Genomic DNA, 25,030 nt, shown 5'->3' on the forward strand with positions numbered 1-25,030 from the left:
TGTCATTTTTAGAAAATACTCTTGGGTAACCATGACAAAGCCGTAAATTTACAATAGGTCTACACAATACCATGGTTTGCAAAAAAGTTGTAATGACGTAAAATAAAAACGCGAAATACATGAAGGTTACATTAAAGAGTTTGGAATTAATCTTGCATTAACTTGATCTGCTGTGCAAATTTGGTTTGTGGACAATGTTTATTCAGAAGCTGTAACACTGTGATTAAGAAATCTTACAATGCAGATCGAGGTAAAGTGTTATGGGATATTTCAGATGTCGAATGAATATTAGATCCGTTTCAATGTGCATCATAGACTTTACGTAATGAAGTTTCGCTTCCTAAACTGATTTAAACTTGTTTTGGTTGGTTTTCTATACATCTACCACATCAACTTGGTTGAAAAGATGAACAAAAAACAAGGAGATAAGGAATTGTTCATAATCTAATTGATTAAGATTTACCAATGTAGATATATATTATTCCCTATTCATATTTAATTTAGTTATTAACAATTTCATTACTTTCGGTACCTGGATTAGATAGACATCTCGAAATGAACTCAATATCATCGGTTTTTGGCGTAAAACAATGTACAAATGTACTGTAAATCAAATCAATAAATAATCGTCTTATCATTTCCCTGATATATGAAGCATTACATATTTCCCAAATGATAAAAATATTTCCAAATTTTTAAGATAATTTTCTAAGGGTAAACATATGCATCAGAAAAATAAGCGAATCAACGCATACTTCAAAGGACAGCTTCTGCCTGCATTTTCGCAACAACAAATAAAAAATAAAAAAATGAAATTGACGATCATTGAATAACGTTGATTTTATTTTGGCTGCTAATTGCTTCCGTTGTTTTAGGAACAGCATTGTTTTACCAGGGAAGGACAAGTCTATAATTTCAATGAATCCAATAGGGGGTATCAGATAAGGAAACTTCATGTAAAATGAATGGGGTAATAATGTCGCCGTACAGCAAAAACATTTCTCACAAATCTATAGATTATTCTCACTGATATCACGTGGCTTTCAGATATTGCACATATTTATGGCATTCTGGGAATTTTGCAGATCCGGTAAAAGTATGTATTTATGAAATATTCTCGATATTTGCTCGAGTCTCAGCTAACACGGTTGACTATTGGCAATCTTTGTAAATATCTCAAAGGTTAATTAGTGTTGATTTTAGCGCAGTAGCGCAGTTCTGAGCGCGAGAAAGTTTCGAGCTGGTTTCAAATTCAGAAATGTGGTAGTGTGAACTGATCACTTGTTTGTTGGTGTATTGAATTTCCATAATGACTTGCCAGTATTTTTCTTTAGCAAAAATAAACTTAACTGAAGGGTGTTCGAAATATGATATATAAATGTACGTCACTAATTATGAAATGAAATGGAGAATCAATGCCACTGGGATCAAGTGCATGCTTATTTGATGAATAGACGCAGGTATCAAATTGAGTACATTTTCTATAATTACACGAAAAACGCCCAGTTTTCAATGCACCCACTTGCACTATTTAAGATGTTTATGCAGTTGAAAGCAAGGTCTATTGAAATATGCTTTTCAAAGCAGTATGAAGCTGTTGGTTTCTTCTTACTTTAATCTAATTCTAATATTTTTCCCTCTTTTTATTGCATTACAATCAATTTCAGTTCATAAATTATACACAGAAGTATTTGATGATTCATGCAGCACACTAATTAGATATGATAGTTTTATGTTCTATTCGATTAAACTATTTTTCTCTCACAAACATCCCCGAAATATAGCTATAGGCTTGATTTGTTTTATTGTGTTTTTATTGTTCAATTCTAGAATTCTTAATTGCGTTGGAATGAAAAGAAAAATAGGTTATGATATTAGGTTATGTTTTACTAATGGTTGTTAAAAAAATTTCAATACTACATACATCAGTACTGTTTCATTCGCTGCAGGTCTGTAGCTCCCGGTCTGAAAAAAAATCGGATGGACGAACTGGGAGCTACAGTGCCACCCATGGGAAAAAATGTGCGCTAGTTTTGGACTGATTAACCTTATTTATGCGCAAATTATGTAAAAACAATTAGTACCATTAAATTTTTCGTGCAGTTAACTATTGATATCGTCTCGTTACTTGCCTGTGATAGTCTTTTAAACACAATCACCACCCTTGTAAATTGAAGTGGTGCAGTTTGTTTTCATGTAAAAATGGGAACTCTCGATCTTGATGTAAATTTAATAAAACTTGATTTCTTAGGTCGGTAGCGTGTTCCGCAGAAGGTCTGGGACACAGTAGCTCCCAGGTCGTCCATCCGAATTTTTCCAGTTCGGGAGCTACAGACCTGCAGCTACTGTTTCCTGTGATTTTTTTTAAAAAGTATGGAAGTTAATTTTTATTCTACTGCTGTGTGCACAATTTCTTAAGAAACCCGATTGTTTACTTACAGCTACTGACAAAACCGAACACGATCTAACCAGTTTAAGTTTTGTCCGGTTTTTAGTATTTAAACTCGGTAGCATGTGACAACTAAGGAGAGAAACTTTGGCTTATGATCGATCGAACATTATTTACATGTACATAGAAGCACGGAATCCCTGGGCTTTGAAGGCAAAGCAATCATTCCAGAAAATTAATCTGCTTATCTCAGATTTTTTTCTGCAATCTTTGCTCCCTTCATAGCCGCATGAACCACCTACAAGCATTTTATTTTTTAATTAAACACTAGATACATACTCTCTATATTCAAGTGCCTTTGGCTCCAATCAAGGTGTATCTACCACCAACGTTGATCATACAATACGCTCTCGGGTTTGATTTTTCTAACGCAAAAAATATCCAGGAGATTAATGCCATTTACGTCGAAGTTTTAAAAGGGTAAATGGGATATTTTTTAGTTTTGCAGAAACCTCTTCCTAAGAAAATCCAATGCATATGGATATAAATTTTAGACAAAAATTTCATATTCATCGCTTGCCTAGCCCAATAATAGAGAAGTTAATCCAAGTGTCGCAAGTTCAAATCATATATGTGCTTCACCTAAAATAGGAGCTTACCTACAGGAAAATTTGGTTTGACATGCCGTAGAGCTACAATGCCTTGCACACTAAAGAAACCTCTCAAATTACGGCGCATTAAAAAATGAGCTAGTGTTTAACTTTACATACTTTCTAAAAATATTGAATCCAAAATTTTCCGTCAGACATTTTAATACAAATATCGTATTATAGTTACTTGCCGCTGAAATTCTTTTTAATGCCATCACCAGCCCCGTAAAGTAAGGTACTTAGGTTTGTTTACATACATGTAATAACGGCGACTTATTTATTGACATTTTTTCGTTATTTTCAATTTTGATAATTATGCAAACTCCGCTTGCGCCCGCAACAGTGCGTTTTTGTGTCATTGGTGAAATGTACTGAACAATAAGTTACAAATTTGATTCGTAGTGTTAACATAGTAAAAAACACTAGAAAATATAAATATTTGTTTGTGATAAAGATAGGTCTCATTCTGATAGCAATGACTGCGGGGTTTGTTTTTTTGTGTGTATACACGGTTACGTCTTGTGAGAACTTCATTTACTTATTGCTATCAAACTGTGCCCATGGATTCTATCTGCGGATATTTTTATTCAAAATATGATAAGAAGCTATTTCATATGCAATCAAAAATGTATATCAACATTTGGATTTTTTTTTGTTGTTGGTTGAAGTTAATTTATCAAAATACGCCGACATTCAATTTGTTGAGAGTGAAACAGTAATGAATTATATCTCGTTCAGCTCCGTATTATGACGCATCAGCATGCTTGTCAAATTCATCATTTATTATCTTACAAAAACATACTGAAGGTTTACATCTAATTTTCAAGTGATAACATTTCCAAGACAAATTAAATGATAAGTGCTAATGTTATGACATCGAGATGGAATTACGACTACTATATTTATTTTCTATGGACCAATTTATATGAACATTTTTTCTGGGTTGTATTCGACCGGTGACATTTTACGAATTATTTCTCGAAATCTATATCAGTTCCCTGAATGTATGCTTCAAGCTATGATTTAATATTGGGTATTATTTCTATTCGATAAGTGGTTTGTTAGTTTACATCATGGTGCACTGAAATATTATCCTATTTTGGTTCAAGTAACTGCAACAAAATTGCATTTCATCAATAAAGATGTTGCCCTGTCCAACTTTATTCTTCCAGATAATGGGATAGAGAATACATGATATGATATATAGCTAGGTAGCACAAAAGAGTATCAGCTTATATAATCTAATGCCTGGTAACATGTACAACTGGTGACATTTTTGAAAATTTATGTTGGAAACATTTTAACAATATTCAGCTGTAAAATCGATCATATATTAAGGCTATTTAACTTTTTCCCTTAAATGTTAGCATTTCAGATATCATAGTAGTTTGTTTGCGAAACACCTGATCATTTAGTGTTTTTAAAGAATTGATATGAGTGTCAATATTGTGTCTCGTATTCTGGTAAATAACCACCCTTTCAGAGTAAGGCGTATTAGTTTACATCCACAAGGATATTCACCTCCTGAAACAGTGATCTTTCAAAAAGAAAAAAAATATGAAACACAACCCAGAATAGGGCTCCCAGTGCAGGGTAGAGTAACTGTTCCATCATCTTGCCTCATCAATCACCACTTTTATGATGGCATTTGAAAGATTGGATAATTGTTTTCAAAATCACTCTGGTCTGATTTCATTGCCAGCTGCCTCGTCATGTAAATCTGATAAGCCTGGGTGGATATAGGCATCGTCTATTAATGAAACCATAAAGTACATGTAATTGTATAAAACAGCAGAGAAATTTCACTGCAATCAACTGGAGAATTCCGAGGGGTTTACAAAAAGACGAAACAAAAACTTTGAAATCAAAATAATAATACAGCACTACCCAGCAAAAATAATCAAAATAGGTTGCAGAATATTACAGCTAGCATCCATTCTCTTTTAGATTCGTTTGTTTATGTCTGTATTTCACATCTAACATTTCAAAAGAGCGTCGATGCAGGAAAAGGCAAGTTAAGAGCGGATTTCAAAGGTCTTTGTCTATTCGATGCAGGTGTTAGAAATCGACGATTTCTGTTGGATTAAGAACAAAGTTAAAACATGGTCTGCAAATGCCGTCTGAGGTACTGTAGCTGATGCATTATATTTGTGTGCAATTAAGTAAAAGACAAAAAACAGCACATTGTTTGACCGATATTTATTTTGCAGAACAAAATTTCTTTGTTGGTTTTTAACGTAAATCTGGTTTATCTAGTAAATCAGCTATTGGTTCTGTTCTCACTGATTCTCTGCACGAAGCTATCCACCACCCAAAACGCTCTGCTTATTTTAAGAATTGTTTTAAGCTATCCTGGTCGTCTGAATGGCGCATAAAAATAACTATCGGTGGGTTATCTATATCAGTTTTTTCCCTTATCAAAGATAGACAAAAAATATCTTTGTCTGCCTTGGAGTATTCACGAAGTACTGTGGTGTAAATGAACATGCATTTTCTTCGTAAAAAAAAACAAAAAAATAACAAAACGAACATTCATTTGATTTAAACTGAAATAAAATGTTTTGTGCGAGAGAAATATATGCAATTGTAAGCCGATCTGGGTTTTTTATTTACTAACTTTTAATCTTATTCATCTTGTATGATGTTGAACTTGTCGCAATTGCAAAATATGTATATTGTCCTAAAACTTAATGAACTTTTCTTGCTTCTCATGGTATGATTAAGTGCATTTGCACTTGAGAATATTGTTGACAGAGTTGTGAGAAGAAATTTCCTTTTGAACAGAGACATTGTTTGCAGACCGAGATGGGAACAAATTAGCAAACATGATAATCACTGGTGGATCGAGGCACCAGAAACAATGAGTCCATCGACGTCCTATGACCAAGGTCACTGTGATGATAGATCACAGTAATAATCTACTTCACAGTACAAAAGGAAGCTGACAGGGCTGCATTTCCGAGGTGTAAAGTGTATTAATCTCAAAGCATTAATGGGAAAGGCAGTCTAGGCAAACGATGGAAGGACGGTGTACGGAGCAGTAAGAATGGACACAGAAATAGATACAACGAGCAACGGCTTTTTTGATTGCAGTTCACACTTTTATGAACGGAAAAATTTAAAATGTATTGGTGTGCCAATTACGTCTCTCGTAATAGTATATTTTTGCAATGATTGTGGGTCATTTTCTAGTTTATTTAACAGGATACATTCAATAAGAAAGAGGAAAAAAACGTTGTTTTGTTTGTTTCTTTAGTTTGAAAGTATTCTGGTAAACTTATTGAAATAACTTATTATATTTCACGTCTTTTCTTGCCTTACGATTTTTCATTACCAGAAGATAACAATGAAGAAGTGCATGGGGTATCATGGGAAGGCATTCAAAGGAACCAAAGAGTAAACAAACCAAAGCAATTTACATTTGACGAGTGTCCAGACATGCAATTTACTTGATTCTCCTAAGCCAGAATAGCTAGAAAACAAAGTGAGCTCCTCGAGCCAGATACTAACTGATCGACAAACGATTATTTTGACAGAATGATGGACATTTTCGATTTGTAGGGGTAAACAGCGCTAAAAAAGTATGAGAGAACTTAAGATAAGCAAAAGAAGGTTTGTACTGAATTGAACTTGAATTATTTTAACAGGAAACTTGACTTGTTTCACTTGGTTCGAAATTACATATAGTTTACAATTTTTTTTCTAATTTAAACAAAGAAAAGCGATACATTTAATATTATGCCCGAAATTAATTAACCTAGGTCTACATTGTTTCTGGACATACAATTATTTATCTAAAGTACGTACGTGTAAATTTAATATATTTTCATTTGTTTTGTAAACTAATTATATGTACACTATGATAATTATCGTATGTTTAAATTTGTGTTGATTTTCATCTCGAATACGTCAATATTTTTCATTGTTAATTATCTATCCTTCTTGCATAATTTATTTCTATTAATGTATTTTAAATTTATGCGAGTTCTTAATTCAACAAGCGCACTACAATTTGCATAACCATGTATATATCAACAAGATTGGTGAAATTCTTTGAATTGAAAAAGTTTCAAAAAGAAACAACGTTGAACGTGTCATATGTATTTAAACGATTTCAAATGTATGCTTTTTGTAACTTACTATTTTGTTTGTAAATAAAATTTTCAAAATTAAAGGGAACATATTCCATGAATTGGATTAAATGTTACTGTTTCTATTCGTTAGTTGGAGAAATCCAAACCAAATGACCGCATAGTCTCTTAAGGTGAAAATAAACAACAGACTGGGGATTTCGTGTGGCTACTAGTATCCCTGACCAGTTTTAGTGGGAATATTTACATGACAGATGATCTATTAGAAAAATTCTCACGTTTAGGGCCACTCATTCAACACACGTCATACTGTCCATAACGCCGTTTGTATCGCTGTTGATCATCTTAAAAATCCCTAGCACGTGGACAGTCGGCAATAACCTCAAAGGGTAATCTAAAAAATAAAAGATTTATTTCATGACTGGTCGCTGAACTGCCAACAATGTATTTAATTACCGAAAGTTGCAAGTTTTTTCTTTGATATTTATTGTCAGAAATGAAAAAAGCTAACAAACTTCTATGTAAAAAAAACTTTTGTTAATATATTGCTGTTTTTCTTCTAGATGAAAAAACTAATGTAGTGTACTATTTGATATACTTTTATAGTTATTGAAAATGAACAGTGAAAGTTTTGATCAAACTCCCAAAAAGTCTCGTCTTTTGAATTGTTCCCCAAAGACCTTAAAAAACGTTGCTACGTCAGCGCCTTATCTCGTAAATTACGCGTAATTTTCCCGTTATAGACAAGTTTTTCGCTAAACGCAAACGAAGCCTGCGTAAATGTGATAAATCCGAGCGGTCTATACACAGTCACTTAAAACAATTGACTTTTATTTGCCTGTATATCAATAGAGGTTTTCTTCAAATTTACTTAATGCACTGTCAAACGGTCCTTGGTTGTATCCATTTTGCCAATGATTTATGTAGAGTTGATGTCATCAAGACCGAACAACATCAAGAACCTGTAAACAACAATAGCAAATTCAACTTTTATAGCTATCATTTCATTTGAAGAAATATAGTATTATTTTGCAGAAAATTTCACATTAACGGGGAATTTAGCATCCGTGTTTACCAAACGGCATGCCCACATAATTTGTTTACAAAGAATTTGTTTTTCTTTGAAATTATTGGTGATAATGATATAGACGAAATACGTTAACATTCATTTTATTATTTACATGTAAACCAGCTTGCTCTTCGAGTCCAATTGAATGTAATTATATCATGATCATATCCAACTCAATCACCTAAGTGGAAAGTTTGAGTATCTTGGAGGGAGACGTGCTACATTTTACATATTGTAGATCTGGGACAATACTCGGCGGCGCAGTAATGGTATACATTAGCGTTAATAACAATAATTCTGTTGAAATTAGCAAATGTTTCGAAATGTAGGCTATTAGACCATAGTAAACCCTGAATGATTTATACATGAATTCAACAGCTGTCCAAGGAACGTACCAAAACATGCAGAGAACTTTCCAGATATTCAGGAAGGTCAGTGACCAGAAACTAAATGATATACATGTATTAATAAAAAAGCATCTCAGGAATGATTGTGGGTGACTTTTGGCTCATTTTATTATGTACACCAATATTAAAAAGAAGAAAAAAACCATGATACACATTATTGCCTTAACAGATTTTATATTGAACAAAAACTTGTTATTCATAAAATAAAAATATGATGAACGATGACAAAGCTGTTATTGAATTTCACAAGTAAGACCATTGAAAAATACGATGGAGTCACCACAGGGAGGTCTTTGTGACTCCCACTTCCTGTTATGTATGTTATACATGTAATGGAACAAACCAACCATCGACAAGATATTTGTTTACCAAAGACGTCTTTCAGTGTTGGCATTCCTTATATGTATGAAAACGCAGAGGAAACAGTTGTTCTACATGTACGTATGTACGTCAGAAATCGTAAATATGATAATTTGATTTTCTTGTCGTGACGATAGAGCATGATTTCTTTCCAGTCTTCAACTTAATTTCAGGTTTTTATGTCACTTATGAATGGCACTATTTCTTTTACTTATATAACCTAGTTTAATCTTAATTTTCAGAACATATATGTGCATAAAGATATACCAAAATTCGTAAAATAAGTCTGTATACAACTTTAAATACCATGAATTATTTTTTAAGAAAACAATTTAGAATAAATCTAACTATGATGTACATAGATCAATACATGTGAATTGGGTGACTTGGAGAGTTTGAACCATGCAACCACGTAGTACAAGTCATCTGGGTTACTCTGACAGTTGGATTGATGGTACATACTATTTCACACTTCATGAATCTGTTGAGCACTGGTAAAAATCCCTTCCTTGGAATTACCGGTAATATAAAATTATGGCTTTTTCTGTTAAAGCGGATAAATTCTCAATCTTTTGTACAGAAATATCTTCTTTCTAATCAATTTCTTTATCTTAACGACAAAAATTCCACAATGAGCCGTTTAATGAACGGTATTGACTATAAACATTGCAGGGTTAATTCCATGCAAAGCAGCCTATGAAAAGTAATTAGCTTCAGATTTTTATCTAGATATAATTCCAATTATTTTCGTAGGACCCACTCTCTCCAAAACTATTCCCAACACCGGGCTTTATGACTGCATTGTTTTGAAATGCCAGTTGTTCCCTAGAAGTAATAATAAATAGCTTATCGATATGAAGAAGTTTCACTGATTACGCTTTTATATCGGCCAGGGACCCTGTAGCGGAATCAATTCGGAATTCGCAGTTGCCTCAACAGGTTCTCGTCTCTCGGATGGTGTGTGCTAGGTGATATCTGTGGAGAATATTAACTTTCCCTCGTTTTTTTTTTATTAATTCTTTTTTTATTCGAATTCAACACCATATTGAGAATCACGTTGCATTGCATTAAAGATCAATATTTTTGGAGAATATCTTCTATGTATAAGGTAGGTTTTATTCCCGTTTTTACAATTTGATATGATTGTAAATACCGGTAATTATTTGTATATCGATTTTTTTCCCAAATGAGAAGTGATCTCAATATCGTAAATGTCAACGCTTTAATTTTTAAACGTTGTAAAATTGCATCATATTAGAGTTCTATTTCACTAATTCCATCAAGAGATTCTCAGTGATAATAAACCACTTACATATGCATTTTCATTGGCTATTCGGCGTCTTCTTGACGAAAGTTTAGACATGCTATCAACTAAATGAGTTTTGAATTCATGTCCGATTGATTCTTTTCTCCTAATGAAAAAAGAGTGACTTCTAGATAGATAATTTTAAAGGAAAGTACGCATACTATTATATAATATCGCGATTCGGATAAATATAGTCCAAGATGTCATATTGCGACCATTGTTAAACTTGATGATAATTTAATTTGACATTTTCGTCATGAATAGAATGCCGAATTAAAATGCTATTGTACGTTTAAGTAGATAATGGTTGTATAAGTTTCACTATCATATCTGTGAAAATGAAAACTGCCAAAATCCGACACTTTAAAGTATTCCACTTATTTCAAGTGATCCGTGTAATTTAAATAATAATAATGCATCACGAGAATTTTTTTTTCAAAGGATGGTTGTCAACGATCATAAGCAATGTAATATTCCTAAGCAATGTAATATTCCTCATATGCAATCATGCATAAACAATGCAGGAGGACTATCGTGAGATCGGTTTGATCAAATATCTGCGAATCAAAAGTACTTTACCCTTGATTTGAAAACGAAACTGTTGAAGAGGTTCAGTGTTCTACAGAGAGCAGTTTGCAGTGAATAGGAGAGCCGGCGCAGTCATTTATTTATGAATAGTACTCACACGGCTTGGTTTACAATTTGTAATGCATATGATAGACAACACAGCAAGAGACTTGTTTTTTGCATTCACTCATGCATTCTCTATCTCTCTCTAGATTTGCGTTGAATTAATGCACCACGATCCCTAATTCGCGACACATCTTGATTTTGTCAAAAGGTGTTCTCAAGCTATTTTATGACCTTGTATCTTAATGCATATGAAAGGTGATTAATTTAGATCCATCAAACAAAGGAAATGTACCACACCATAAAGTTACGATATCTTGGCTTTGTATCCTAGAAGAACAAATTCTAAGTTTTTCGAGCTTGTTAAAGTAAACTGGTTCTTTTTTTTTTCTTAGTTCACCTTTAAAGAACCATGAAGCTTGATAAAACAGCAACATAATTTTATGGTACTTTTTTCTTATCATTTTAATCTATAAGTATTAAAGTTCCAAAAACCCAATTTTGTCATACCTTTGAAGCAATTTGTCAAGAAGGGTTAAGGAAAATGCAAAAAAAAAAAAAAAGAAATTCAGCCAACAAACATAGAGTTTGAAAAGCAGGGGTCTATCTGTCACTCTATTTAATGCATAAGATATGGTAATATAGTTGCCAAAGATCGAGGGTTCGACACTCCTTGGGCCCCTCCCCCTGGGTTGTTTTTTTTTGCACGTTGTGCGGGCTGACCTTGAGTTATATAAATTATCATTGAATTTTGTTTCAAATCAATTCGCACCACGAGCGCTTCATCGGAGCAGAAAAAACCGATTGATCTGTGATTAATTTGAATTGATAATTTTTTCATCATTTACATAAGACATGTAGATACAGATTTCTTCAAAGCTTGAAGTGTAAATGGTGTTGTTTATCGTATAAATCGCGATATTTAGGCGACAGCTGCAACAAGAAAACCTTCGCAACAGGGGATTTATTTGGATAGGAGATGAATATCATAAGCTCAAAAGATAAACACTAGAGAGTACATGTCATTAAAATCGAAATAAAAACATATGCCTTTTTTTTATTAACATCAAATTTCAATTATATAAAACGAATTATCAAAATTCGCTTCCGGAGCAAATGAAGTGTTATTTTGCAAAGCCATTGTCGCTACCGGGTTTTAGGGCAATGAAAAGGGTTTTTTTTATTACTTAATTACTCATATAACGAATTAGTGTTTATTAAATGTCGCATCATTCTTCTTTTTTATTGTCATCTTTTTAAGTCGGGTATATTCTAAATGATCTCACAAAGCACTGAGAGTGGCCAGTAATAAGTAATCTGACAGTTGCTACATTGCAAGTTCGTTTTACTTTTTCAACATGAGATCATCGGGGTAAGGCCTATAACTTTTTAATTTAGAGGGATCAGAAAAGATGGAAAATCTTGAAGTGTTTCTGAACAAATTCCTCAGGCTTGAAAGCACAATGATGCACTTGTATATCGTGCGTCCAAGAACAAATATTTCGTTTTGTATAAATCCCAAAATAAATAAACGATATAGCTGATTATCCTGGAACTTAATAACTTTGACAACTAAAGAAACCAAATGCCACATCAAAATGCCAAATGGAACAGAGTGAGATCACTTTCGTTAAACCATAAAGGTCAACCAATGACATTGAAATCAAGAAACTAAGAACAAAAGCAAAGGTGGGGTGGGGTATTAGGTCGAATTGCTTGACGTAGACCTGTTGAACAGCTGGTCTTGAGCAATGAAAACATTGAGAGACCAAGTAACATTTGTGGTACATAACCCTGACAAGTGCATGCTTTTGTAGAGCGATAGAACTGCACTGGAATTCCTTGACCAGCTTGTAAATATCGACAAACCTTTGTATGTGTTACATGAATAAGTTATCAGAATAGATTAAATATTTCTCAAGTTGTTTATCATCATGATAATTGTGCTATGGTGCATGATTTAAAGATACTGCACATGTGCACGATCTTATTTTTGGAGTGGAAATTACCTTCATATTATATTTCCTTATCAAATTATGTCTGGACGATTTCTTTCGAGGAAAAAAGTCCTTAGGTGTATGACCATGTCATATTTGATTATGTTAACGTATCACGTCACATGAACAGCACACAAACTGCTGACGTGAATACCAGTGGATTGAAGTTACTACGGCCATAACTCGGCAATTGGAGTTGATTAAGAATTCCTAGTATGTTATTTACCTGTCGTTGGCCCATACAGGTACCTCGCTTTATGATAGTATAACATACCCAACCCTGGCCATTAATTTATTGCGTGACGTAAGTGGACATTTCTTGTTTTGACGGGATATGGATGGCAATAAGACAAATAATGCATAAATGTTTAATAAAGCCGTGGACCAAATGAAGTGGCCATTACTACTCTTAAGGTTTCCAAGTTAAGGATAGTTCATTACAAGCCTATCCTATAACTTCTTTGGCATAATAAGTTTTAACGCTTGGCCTAAGCTGTTAAATTGGGTGACTCTAGAAGTCATTTATTGCAAAACTTGTCCTATACGACCACCAATAGAGGGGAGGTGGAGGATCAATGCATTTCTTTGCCAAATAGCTCGACCATGATTAGTCAGACGGTCCATAGATTCTGGAATATTGAGTTCACTTGAGGACAATCCCGAGGCTAATATGACGAAGCCAGTCTTCCACTGTTTATTCTTTACGCAAACTTTCGCTGATCCTTTTTGCAATAATGCCCATCGTAAGTAAATTCCTCGTTACAGGAGCGCGCAATTAATGGGAAAGCAACGGAACTGTCGGGATCACTTTCGCTTTTACACTTTGTTAATTTGCTATGCAAATGATGCACAGCATTGTCAATCATAGCTGGAAGCCGCACTTCGGACAACAGTTCTTTATATTTTGGTGGAAAAATATACTAAAGTGGCCAATTATTTTAAGTTTTGCCTGTATTGTTTTCTATGATTTGCATAGTAGTACATTTCGTCACTGCCAGGTGATAATCATCCATCCATTCTAGGTGGAGTAAACACATTTAAGTCAGTCACTAACTTATTCCTGTTCTGTTGTACAAGTGAGCTAGGCGAACATTAAGAAGTTAGCACACAAGTATCGATTTTTTCCTCAGTATATTGTTTTATACATAATTGATATACCTTGCAAACTTCGATAGTGTGCCGTTACGGACTGAACGATGTTGTGGACTGATTTCTAATTCGGGTAATGTCGGCTTTGTTCACACCTGCTTCTACTGTATACAAGTATGTAAGTTTTGTCTTCAATTTTTGAAAATATTCAATAAGGTTGTCATTTCTATTTTAGGCATTTTCAATTATTATTTTAAACTTTTATGAATGTTTTCTATCTTTAAGAAATATCATTTATCAAAAAACGTCATCTTTTAAAATCACATGAGACGAATTTCAATGAAATGCATTTAAAATCAAAGTACCGAAAGTATTGATAATGAGAATTTTATACTTGTTTTCAACACACTTTAAATTGACAGTTTGTCTGAAATCGCTTTGCGAGACAAAGTAAACATTTGTATTGTAAAACATTCATGCGCGCATGAAAAATGTATGTACACTATCAAAGTATTCGATAGTACACTATAGGTCAATGCCCGGTATACTTGTTTGATTATATCAACTTTGAAATATTTATTGAAACTCGAAATATTCCAAAAAACCATAAACTGTATGAATTGTATAATAATTAATTTAAACATATTGCATTTTAATTTGCAACATAACAAAAAAAACTGTAATATAAGGATTTTATTACTTTAAAAAAAATTTGTAAGAAAAAACCTAAGATATGGTTTAACTGTATCTTAAGTCATTGCCCTACATCTTAAGGCATATAATGGTCAATTTAACGTATGTTTGATTTCCAATATACGAAATATTCCATACTTCATTTCCATACATGCCTTTAGAAATTTTTGAATGATTACAAATGAGACAAAAACTAGCAATGACCCCCAGGTCATGATTATTGAAATAAGAAAAAACAAGGTCAGGAAATTTACATTTATCATTGCCTTATCTCCATCTTTTGGACCAATTTTGATTTCGATCGTAGCTTCAAAAGTGGGAATATTGGCGTTTTCATCCGGAAAGCGTTACATATGCATCTAATCAACGTATGGCATTTGATGTCTTATATATATACAAAGGATTTGAAAGATCACATTTGGACCTACACAGTAGTTTAATATGAAGAAACCGATGATTACGCCACCAACGCTATGCTATTTGATCAAACAAACACATTCAATACACCATGACACTTGAAAGATTTTCCCTGCAAGGGTTTCTTTTTGTAAACTGTGTTCTTAATTAAACATCGTTTTTGCAGTATAAAATGTGTCGTAAGCTAACTTAGATAGCTAAACGGTCTTTCATACTGTAAATGTACAATATATCAGAATGTGTTCATCATTATAGTAAGGTAAGTGCGTTCTACATTATTTTGATAGAAATATCATGATTCTCTCTCAATAAATTAATCTTACAATTTTATTGCACTTAAAACAATATAATGACGCAACTATACCAAACGTGCAGTATACAAATAGTAAAGGTGTGACATTTAACTTTTTAAAAAAGTTTTAATGGACTTTGATTCACGTCATAAACCCAAACATCCTGGGTATTTTAAGAGGTTTGTTGTGAAGAGTTTTACTTCTAGCTCTCATCATACAAGAAAGAGCAGAAATCAAGATGTAAACATCGATTCATGTTTAGCGAAAATGGCGGAGAAGATGTGTGATTCTTTGATCAGATCAAATGATCTCTGGGATTAGTCTTTGGGTGTTTATAGAAGTCGCAAAATATTTATTCAATTTACGGTCTACAGAACAACGGAATCCTGTAATTAGTGTAAGGATTTCCCTGAAATCGTGAGAGGATGTAGGCTGTAGGTGATTTAGTTAAACATTCTTTGTCCAGAATATAAAGATCTATCATTGGACTGCTAGGGGGATATTTGTATGTCCAAGTTGTTTGCTTTTTTTTGTTTTTGTTTTTGTTTTAATTTTGTCTCGATCTCTATGAAATATGTTGTAGCTGTGAAGTTTTTTTTTTAAAATGTTTTATATCTTGCTTTAAAAAACTTTAAACTTTCAAATATGGAAAGTTTGAAGTGTTATTTGTTTTTAAATATCTATATAAATATAATAATTCTATAACAATGACTAAAGTCATCAGGTATTCCTGACACAAAACATATTAATATATTACGACATTATTTGTGCCAATCCTCAAATCGACTCAGCGAATGAGACGCGCACGAGCTATGAAACGTATTACACTAGAGTGACAACAAAAGTAATGATGTAGCTAACACCATTAACTTTCGCGCGAAAACTGAAACACATTGCCACACTCACATATGAATTTCTATAAAAGGGTGTAAATGGGATTATTTTTTTCAGTAACTGCCATCTGGTGCGGGTGCCATAGTCACAATAAGACCTAACTAGCAGCGTCAAAATAATCAACTTTTTGTTATGTTTCTCATTTATTCTCCTGTCATTGAAAATCATTTTTTTAAAATTTCTTTGAACCGGGCTGCTCTTCAAACTGATGATTCACAAAATTGATTTGGAGAAAGAAAATGCAAATTTTATTTACAAACATTATTTAATTACTTTATTGGGAACTGGCCAAATTAAATGCTGTAATGTATGTATCGCTCTAACATGTAACAGCTTCAAGAGACATTGAAGAACTAGCCATAGAGTGATAACATGAATTTGACTAAGTTGAACAATTAATATGAAAAATGAGAAACTTTGACTAAAAGGTAGTATGTACATATATGTCCAATAACATTATACATTGCTCTATGGTGGGGTGGGGTTAATTACATATAATGTTATTTTATTTGCTGCTATCCAGATAATTAGATGTCATTAAGTCTATTTGATTTGAAATTTGTTCTGAACATTGATTGTTTAAACTATTTCATGGTTAACATATAATCTAGTACAATTAAACTACAATGATGATATATCAAATTTCCTTTATAAAAAAAAACTCAATTCATTAATCATCGCCAATTCAACAATACTTTTTTGTCTGAAACTAATATAATCATATTTATTTAGTAGAAAATAGGGGCAAATCTCCCATGTCGATTTGATTTATTATACCTTAGTTTGCTAATGTGTTAGTCTCGTTATGGATCACACTTTTTAATACAAATAGTTTCAAAACACCGGCACGCATGTCTCTACCGGAAGTCAACTTCCGGCCAAAAGAATAACACTTTACATCCGATCAAAGAAAACGATTTTACGAGCCCTAACGTTTATTGAATCTAAATTTCACGGCGAAAAAGTATTGGGTATCACATATATAGAGTTTCATAACTGTGCCTAAGACCTTGTGATCAATAGATAGTGGCTCAATTACGGTTAGCTATTCTAGATTGATCGAGTCATTGGTTTTAAAAAATCCATCGACAATTATTCGCATCTGCAAAACCTTTGCTTGGATCAAATAGAAGGATGATGCGAGACACAGGGAATGTGCTCGCTGATAACGCAGCAATATACAATGTAATATTTGAAGGTCGGAGTGTACCATGCACCGTTTTTGTTGGGGTTTTCTCTCCCTCTTTCTCACTCTCTTTGATATCACTTGAATCGGGAACCATTAAGATGAAAATTATTTGTGTCTGTCATGTTTATTGATTTTAATCACTGAAAACAAGATGTATTCACATGCCCAATCTTTTTTCCCCACCAGATCATCTTTCATTGGAGAAAGTGTGAAGAGAGTGAAGATTTAGGTACCGTAGTCCACCACTGAGCAGCAGGTACCGTTATGTTTTTATTGATTTAATACCCTCTTTGTTTTGAAACTGGCATAGAATCCCTTGATCCAAATGTTGTCATTTGTTTTAAATTGTACCCAAAATATCTGTATTATTTATATATTTTTTGTTCCCGATTACAAGTATATGAGCTTACATATTGATAATATATACATATAAGAGATATTGAAATTTTGATTCCGTAGATATTTGAATTACTTAACACTTGAGATGAAATGATATTCAAGAAAACTAGCTTCTCCATGCTGGGAAGCTTTTGTCTATTGAATGCGATTCCAATTATTGATGTTTTTGAGAACAGTGTGAAGGTGTTATATGACTTTGATTCGGTTTTCTTTTGGTCCCGTCTTATTGTCATCGATTAATTAACTTCACTTACCATCAACCTTGTCCTGGTTTTACTTTCAATAGTGCACAACTCGCTGGAGAGGAGATTGACCTACTATCAATAAATAACTGTCTTTGTAAAACTGTCACATTGTTCCAAAACACCTTTCACTTTGACAAGATATGAATATATTGGCCGTTCCCTAATTGATATGAATTTTTGATGGGCTTAAATGCCATCATATTTTTCGACAACAGTCCTTTTATATGCATGCGTCGTTTACCCTGAAAAAACTAATTGTCAACAATATACTTTTCGGACAAGCTTTTGCGTCGTTTAGCATAGTAGTACCTGCATTAAAATTCCCGTAGGATAAACCCAATCTCGTATTTTTCCTCTTTGAACCATTTTTTTATTTAACAAAGTTGGTTTCTGTAGGATTGAAAGAAGGAATTCGTCATGAAAATTGAGCTCTTTTTGCACCTATTTTCAAAATATGATTTGATTCCAAATTGTTCTATTTTTCGGAGAAGTTTATAGAATTCTCTCTTAATAGAACATTAATGTCGCTTGTGTCATATCACAAAGACTTCATTTCGGGTACCTAACTGACCGGTTGAGCAATTTCCGCCCATTCTCTGTTTCTTTGACAGCATCACACGAAAAGTTTTGTCAGACATCCTCGATCTTATCTGAAGAGCGGCTCTGTAAAAGGTTGATTGTATGACATGAATTAGATGATATTCACTTCCTGTGGACAAGGACCTTTATTTAGACCAACTTTTCACAATCTCTGCCTCTGCAATACAATAGATAATCAGAACAAAAATTCTGACACTGCTTTATGTACAATAAGTTCTGTTTAGAATCACCGGATCGCTTGTGAGTAGCCCAGCTATTACCATAGCTTTCCACCTATCGTAACCATGGCCTCTCTCTCTCTCTCTCTCTCTCTCTCTCTCTCTCTCTCTCTCTCTCTCTCTCTCAGATGTTGATTACATAACTTGTACAATATTATGCTATTTTTTTACATCCTTTTTGGAGTATTTCGAAACATCTCTTCCAAAAATGTGTCTTTTATTTCCCGGTTTTAAATTGAAATTCACGCTTTAGACCAGACCAAAGGCTCATGAAAGCATTTGAGGCTTTGGTGTGCAACAAAATTTTATGCATTACTCAGCCATCATGTTAATCTTTTATAGACAATTTTGTAACATCGCATGCATGTTCAGTTTCTTCATCATATTGGACGGTGTGTTTTTGTCACCGCCTGCATTACTTTTCTCATTGAGCGTTACGCAATTTTCGTGTTATTTTTATTCCAACTAAAGTATTTCCTTTAGATTTTTGAGCGACATTTAATTTGGTTTTCTGCGAGCAATTTCCGCGCAAGATAGAACAATTTCCTTTATTTTACATTCAGTAACTGTTTATATGGGTAATTCATTAATTTTAACAAATCAAAACGCAGCAAGTAGTCATCAAAATGAATTTATTACCAAGGTCTTCATGGCAAGGGGCATTAAATATATCTGCTTGATGAACATAAATATAGTGCAGCACCAATGGAAAGAGTAATAGAAAAAATAATTCATGATGAATGAACGTCTGATTGATATCAATATACCAAAACCGATAGCGTCATTTGTTAATGAAACGAATGTTTAAAAATTAATTTAACCATTAATTTGTTTTTCTCGGTTTTGAATAAACAAAATTAAAACAGGACGGTTTTTTTTTCAAATGTACGTCAACGGTGACCAAAAAATTAGAAACAAGAAAGGAAATTTAATCGTCAAACACCGAATGATGAATTTATTTTTTACATTAACCTCTGGCTTGTAGCCCATACAACCGCTCTCACTACAGCACCAGATTTGGCGATTACATGGATATAACTGGATCAATGATTGGAACGAGAGGGCGTCCAATCAGGCTTCGCAATTTTTCATCATTCGGAAGTTGCCATAATAGAAGTTTACACTTACTAGTGCCATAAATGAGATAAAATGCCGAGACCTTATCTTATATGACCCGGAGACTAACTCCTTCAAATGAGAAATTATGAACCTTTCGCAAGGGCTTCATTGCTAACAATACTGAAATAAGAGCCTTGATAATTAGAAAAAACGATGATGGTAGATGGACATCGTGCTAGATGAGCTATTAACTGGACTTATAAATAGCCATCAACTACTTTTCGATGTGTTCTTTACAGGTCTACTTTAATACGTATTCACAAGTTGTAAGCTGAAAAGTACATTATACTTAAAGGGACTTGACAATTGAAGCTATCTGTCTCGGTGCCTGAAGATCGTTGCAATATTGTAATAGCGAAGAACAATTCTAGAAACAGCAATAAAAAAAGCAACTATTTTGTATATGGAACCTTCTTTTGTTGAGATGATATTGATTCAATTTGCTCGTTACTATTAAAGTACGGAGAGAGAGAGAGAGAGAGAGATAGAGAGAGAAAGAGAGAGAGAGAGAGTGTGTTTTAGTTTTACTGAAACCATTTTGTTCCCTTATACAGTTTCTGGATATTTCCGCGAGTGCTGTGCAATCCTCTGGACTATTCATGTTAGAGCTCGACATTTTTTATTCTGTGTTAGGTTATGGCCCTAATGGTTGTTTGTGACAAGTACACGTAATTGGTGGTGAGCATGAATTGTTGAGCATTCCCTATCGATGTATAGGTTTACTGAACCAAAGTAGGATGCAAGGATAAGATTTTTCATGCAATAAGCACCGGAAATTGATGAAAGCTTTTTGCAGGAAGTTCTATTGCGGTTCTTAGGACACCATCGATTTGATGTTTGCTGTAGTTGTCATTTGTTAATTTCTTGGAAGATCAAATGAACCAACAAAGTAATGATACCATATTGGAGATATGGAACTCAAGCTCAAAAGGCTAATTGCAGCCATGTACACTGATGGTTGTAAGAGACGAGGGATCCGACAGCCATTTTGATTGTTATCTGGTTGACTGTCATTCCTGTACGAATTATGTCAACATTAAGACTGATCCTCACTTTCCGAGACGTATCCTAAGAATGATACGGCAGGGAGAGAGAGAGAGGGGGGGGGGGGGTCTGAATCTTATGGACTAGGTTCTAGTATCTTACTTTGTACGATCCTTTAAGTTAGGAAGACATGGCTGTTTATTTTTAACATGTAGGCGAAACATGTTTTTATATATGCATTAGATTATCTTTCGCTACCTGAGCAGAGTTTTTTTTTACCGGTAGCTATATAGAATGAAAATATTGAAATAAATATACAAAAATACATGTATAAATGATATTTGTAAATGCTTAATTTGTCTGAACTTTGTTTAGTTATCAAATGAACTATAGCAACCTATAGCAACAACCGTCTAGCTTCATAAGGATTATAAAAAATCTAAAAATTGCACTTGTTTAGATTCATGGTTTATGTAAAGAAAAACCATGGTCCTAATATTCAGTAAAACCTACAATGCAATTAATATTAATGTTTTGATGCCTCTTTCGTAAAACATCTCCTACGTGTCGTGTTGACTTAAACGTTGCGAAATTTTTACTTGCAGTTTTAATAAAACATATTATGCAACATGCACTTGCTCTTTAAGCATACACTATCAAAATTAAATGCAATATTGAAGCATGATAATAAAGTTTTCAAGATCTCACGATTATGACTCAGTTCATATCAGCACTTTTCGTTGATTAGATATTTTTGTAAAAAAAAAAAAACGGGGGGGGGGGGGGGGATTGCGACATTTGTGAACTACTGTAGAAGCTTTTACAGTAAATCTATTACAAAATGGCTTCTTTTTCAAAAACAAATTCATCTAGGTTTTGTAATTAAAGGTATGCCAAAAATTAATATGTAAAGTCTTTTGTTAATCTTTGCTATTAATGAGCGTGACTTCAGAGCCCAGGAAAGAGATAAAATAAAAAAAGGTGCTCCTTAACACACAATTTCACGAGATTATTCATTTACGCAAGATGTGCTACTACATAATGTAATAGCGAGCGCCTGATTTCTCGGCATTAACTCAACACGCTATATATTTCTGATACCGTAACATTCCATCTAAAATACTTAATTCCCAGTCATGAGCTTACAGACAATGGCTACACTATCTGTTGAATTCAATGAAGATTAATATATTTAATAACTATTATATGTTGTTTTTTACACAATTTTTAAGTCATAGAGTTCTCCATGTATGTGTACCACACACAGCGGACACTTTGTCAAGTTATTACTTTATTTTGAAAAACCCACTGCTGTATGAAACTAAGCGCTATCGATTATTATTCAAATGTATGAACAAATATCTGATATCGTATTTACACATTTAAAAAATAAAACACTTTTTTACCATAAACTTGTCAATACCATCTGTTTTTGATTCTTTACACAACAACCTAAATATCTTTAAACGCCATTTAACAGTTTATATCCAAAATCATTTTTGTACAACCAATGTGTACAACAATGCCTCTCTGTTCCCCAGCGAGGCTTTATTGTGACGGGATTAAAGGATACTAGTATTACAAATGTAGTAACTTAAAAATGTACAGTCAATGTCCTTTGCGGACGAGCTTTGAAAGAACTCGTGGCTCTTTAAGTTAATATAGAATTTAGAATTAATGTTGAGTCTATGTCCAATCCCTACATGCACACTTGTACGTTTATTAAGAGACAAAAGCATAGATAAGTGCAAAAAAGCTTATTAATGTACTATAGTAGTTTATGCTTCGCACTATAGATAATTATAGCATATTTACAGAATGAAATCGTGTTTCCATTCTTTGATGAAGAACAAAATAGATAAAATAGACGAACTTAAGGCAGAATTTTATCGACGATCATGTTATATTTCTGTAATTCCTATAAATGGTATCCTTACTGCGTTATTGGCGCTGTCTATTTGGCTGAGGGAGAACTTGGAACTTGTCCAGTATTGTCGGTACGAAACTCCATCAGACTTCACCATCTTGTTGCCATGATTGGCCCAATCTTTGATGGTCAATATTGCCATGAAGTACTAGGGCTTCTGTATATGAACTGTGATATTGCTTACATTTATGATAACCTAAAGGGGGGGGGGCATTCTAAATCTTTGATTTATTGTAATTTCTACAGATTTGCGACACACCAAGTACCCGACAAGTCGTTGCGATCAATCTTACGGGATACTTATATGTAAATATTACCAAATAATTCGTACAAATAGTTACGCTTGCTGTAATATTTTGATGAGTACTACGTGAATCTTGAGACAAGAGAACTTATTTTCTAGCAGAGCTCGAGAGGAATCCTTGGACACAATTAAAAGACAAAACTCTCCTTTGTAGAACAGTGAAAGTCGTCACGTCCCTTCATGGTTGATTGACCATAGTGCCGATCAAGTCAATACTTGTGTGATGAAAACATCTCCTGATAAGACGTTCAACAATCAATATAATCATCATTTCTAAGAAACATCCCTATCATGGGCTCCGGGCTTTGGACAGACTTTGGTGTGGGGACGAGGTGCAAAATTGGTACAAATCACAATTGACAATTTGCACTGAATCCCTTTTAATTACATGTATAAAATAGAATTTGCAATATACTTTACATTTTTCCTTCGACGGGGAAGAAAAAATTCTATTAAATGACCACGAACTTTAAGCATCCTTTATCAATCTGTTAAATTTTTATTGAGCATCAGAGTAGATAAGCATCAGATTCGATAAGGGATCGAAAAGTCTTTTAGAATTATTTTCGATAACCCAATAGAATGTAATATGAATCCCCAAAAGTTAAACCCATCTTCCGATAGCAGGTAATGAATAAATTCATTGTTTTTCTGTCTCCGTCATCTCCTGATGTTACCCAGAGCTGGAGTCGAAAAGATTATTAAAACAATAATTAACCTATTGTAAGTGAAGGGATATACGAGGTTTTCGATCGGATAGCTCCGATATTGCTTTCAAAAGGATAAACGAAAATAATGACGATATTGAAAATCCTGGCCATTTATTACCGACTTTTTGACATTTGTCTATAACAGACAATGACGGATTTCCGCGAACAGTGGCAGGGGTCCCGGTTTAATGATATTCCATCAAAAACTCTCTAATATTGCTAAGAGACAATTTTCAATATCAGTCAAACTATCTTTATTTTTTTTATTCCACGTAAGAGCTTTAATGAGGTAGTTGTCCCTTTGTAGTGAAGGTTGACGTATGAACTTAAATACATTCAGCAAAAAAACATTATAAAACATTTATTTATTTTGAAACAATATTGAAGATTTAGAAGATATGGCCAATTTTGTCAGTCATTTTGTTGCCCTATTTTTGGATGCATGTTTGTAGGTCTACAACACTCATTACACTGATAAATAAACTCGATACATCTTGAGATAATGTTTCTAATTTCCGAAATTTATTTGAAGTTTTGATTATCTGACAAAGGACAAACATGCATCATGGTTTACACGAATTACGAATTTTCTAAAACTAATTTCATCTTTGATAACAAATCTCTGTCTGTTGTGTAGCTTTTCGGCGAAAACAAGCTTAATTTTTGATCAGCCCTGTACCCAAGGTTATCGAGACCTTCGACAAATAATGTTTAAGCGTGTAGTTCACAGAAACATTAAGAAGTTAACCGAGCTATATTTTTAAAGTACATTTTCAGACGAAATATTCAGGCAATAAACAGTATCGTATAAGAAAATCTTATATCTATGAGAATGTTTTAAAGATAATCGCAACCTCTCGTTATATAGGTCTTATACCATAAGTAACCGTGATCATAGCCTAATTAAAGATTGATTTGTCTTGCTACACTTGCCAAAATTACTGCTGAGAAGTAATATTCGAGATTTATGCCAGATCTAATTCTTATTTAATCACCTCATTTTATTATTATAGTGTATGTTATATGTGATATATAGGTCTTTGAGATGGA

General features: G+C 33.5%; 1 protein-coding gene across 5 annotated transcripts in view; it reads left to right on the forward strand.

Annotated features, from left to right (window-relative positions):
* The first annotated feature begins 9,864 nt into the window (after window positions 1–9,864).
* Window positions 9,865–25,030, forward strand: part of LOC128157543 (muscarinic acetylcholine receptor M2-like) — a 30,690-nt gene continuing 15,524 nt past the window's right edge. The window contains exons 1-2 of one of the 5 annotated variants that reach the window (XM_052820188.1): window positions 9,865–10,074; window positions 17,661–17,730. The gene's annotated coding sequence lies outside the window, so the exon portion shown is untranslated. Of the gene's footprint in view, window positions 10,075–14,047; window positions 14,167–17,660; window positions 17,731–25,030 lie in introns of those variants that run through there. The other 4 variants (XM_052820201.1, XM_052820196.1, XM_052820202.1 and 1 more) reach the window with 4 other exon arrangements.

The sequence above is a fragment of the Crassostrea angulata genome, chromosome 1 (genome assembly GCF_025612915.1).
Source record: "Crassostrea angulata isolate pt1a10 chromosome 1, ASM2561291v2, whole genome shotgun sequence".
NCBI classification, from domain to species: Eukaryota; Metazoa; Mollusca; class Bivalvia; order Ostreida; family Ostreidae; genus Magallana; species Magallana angulata.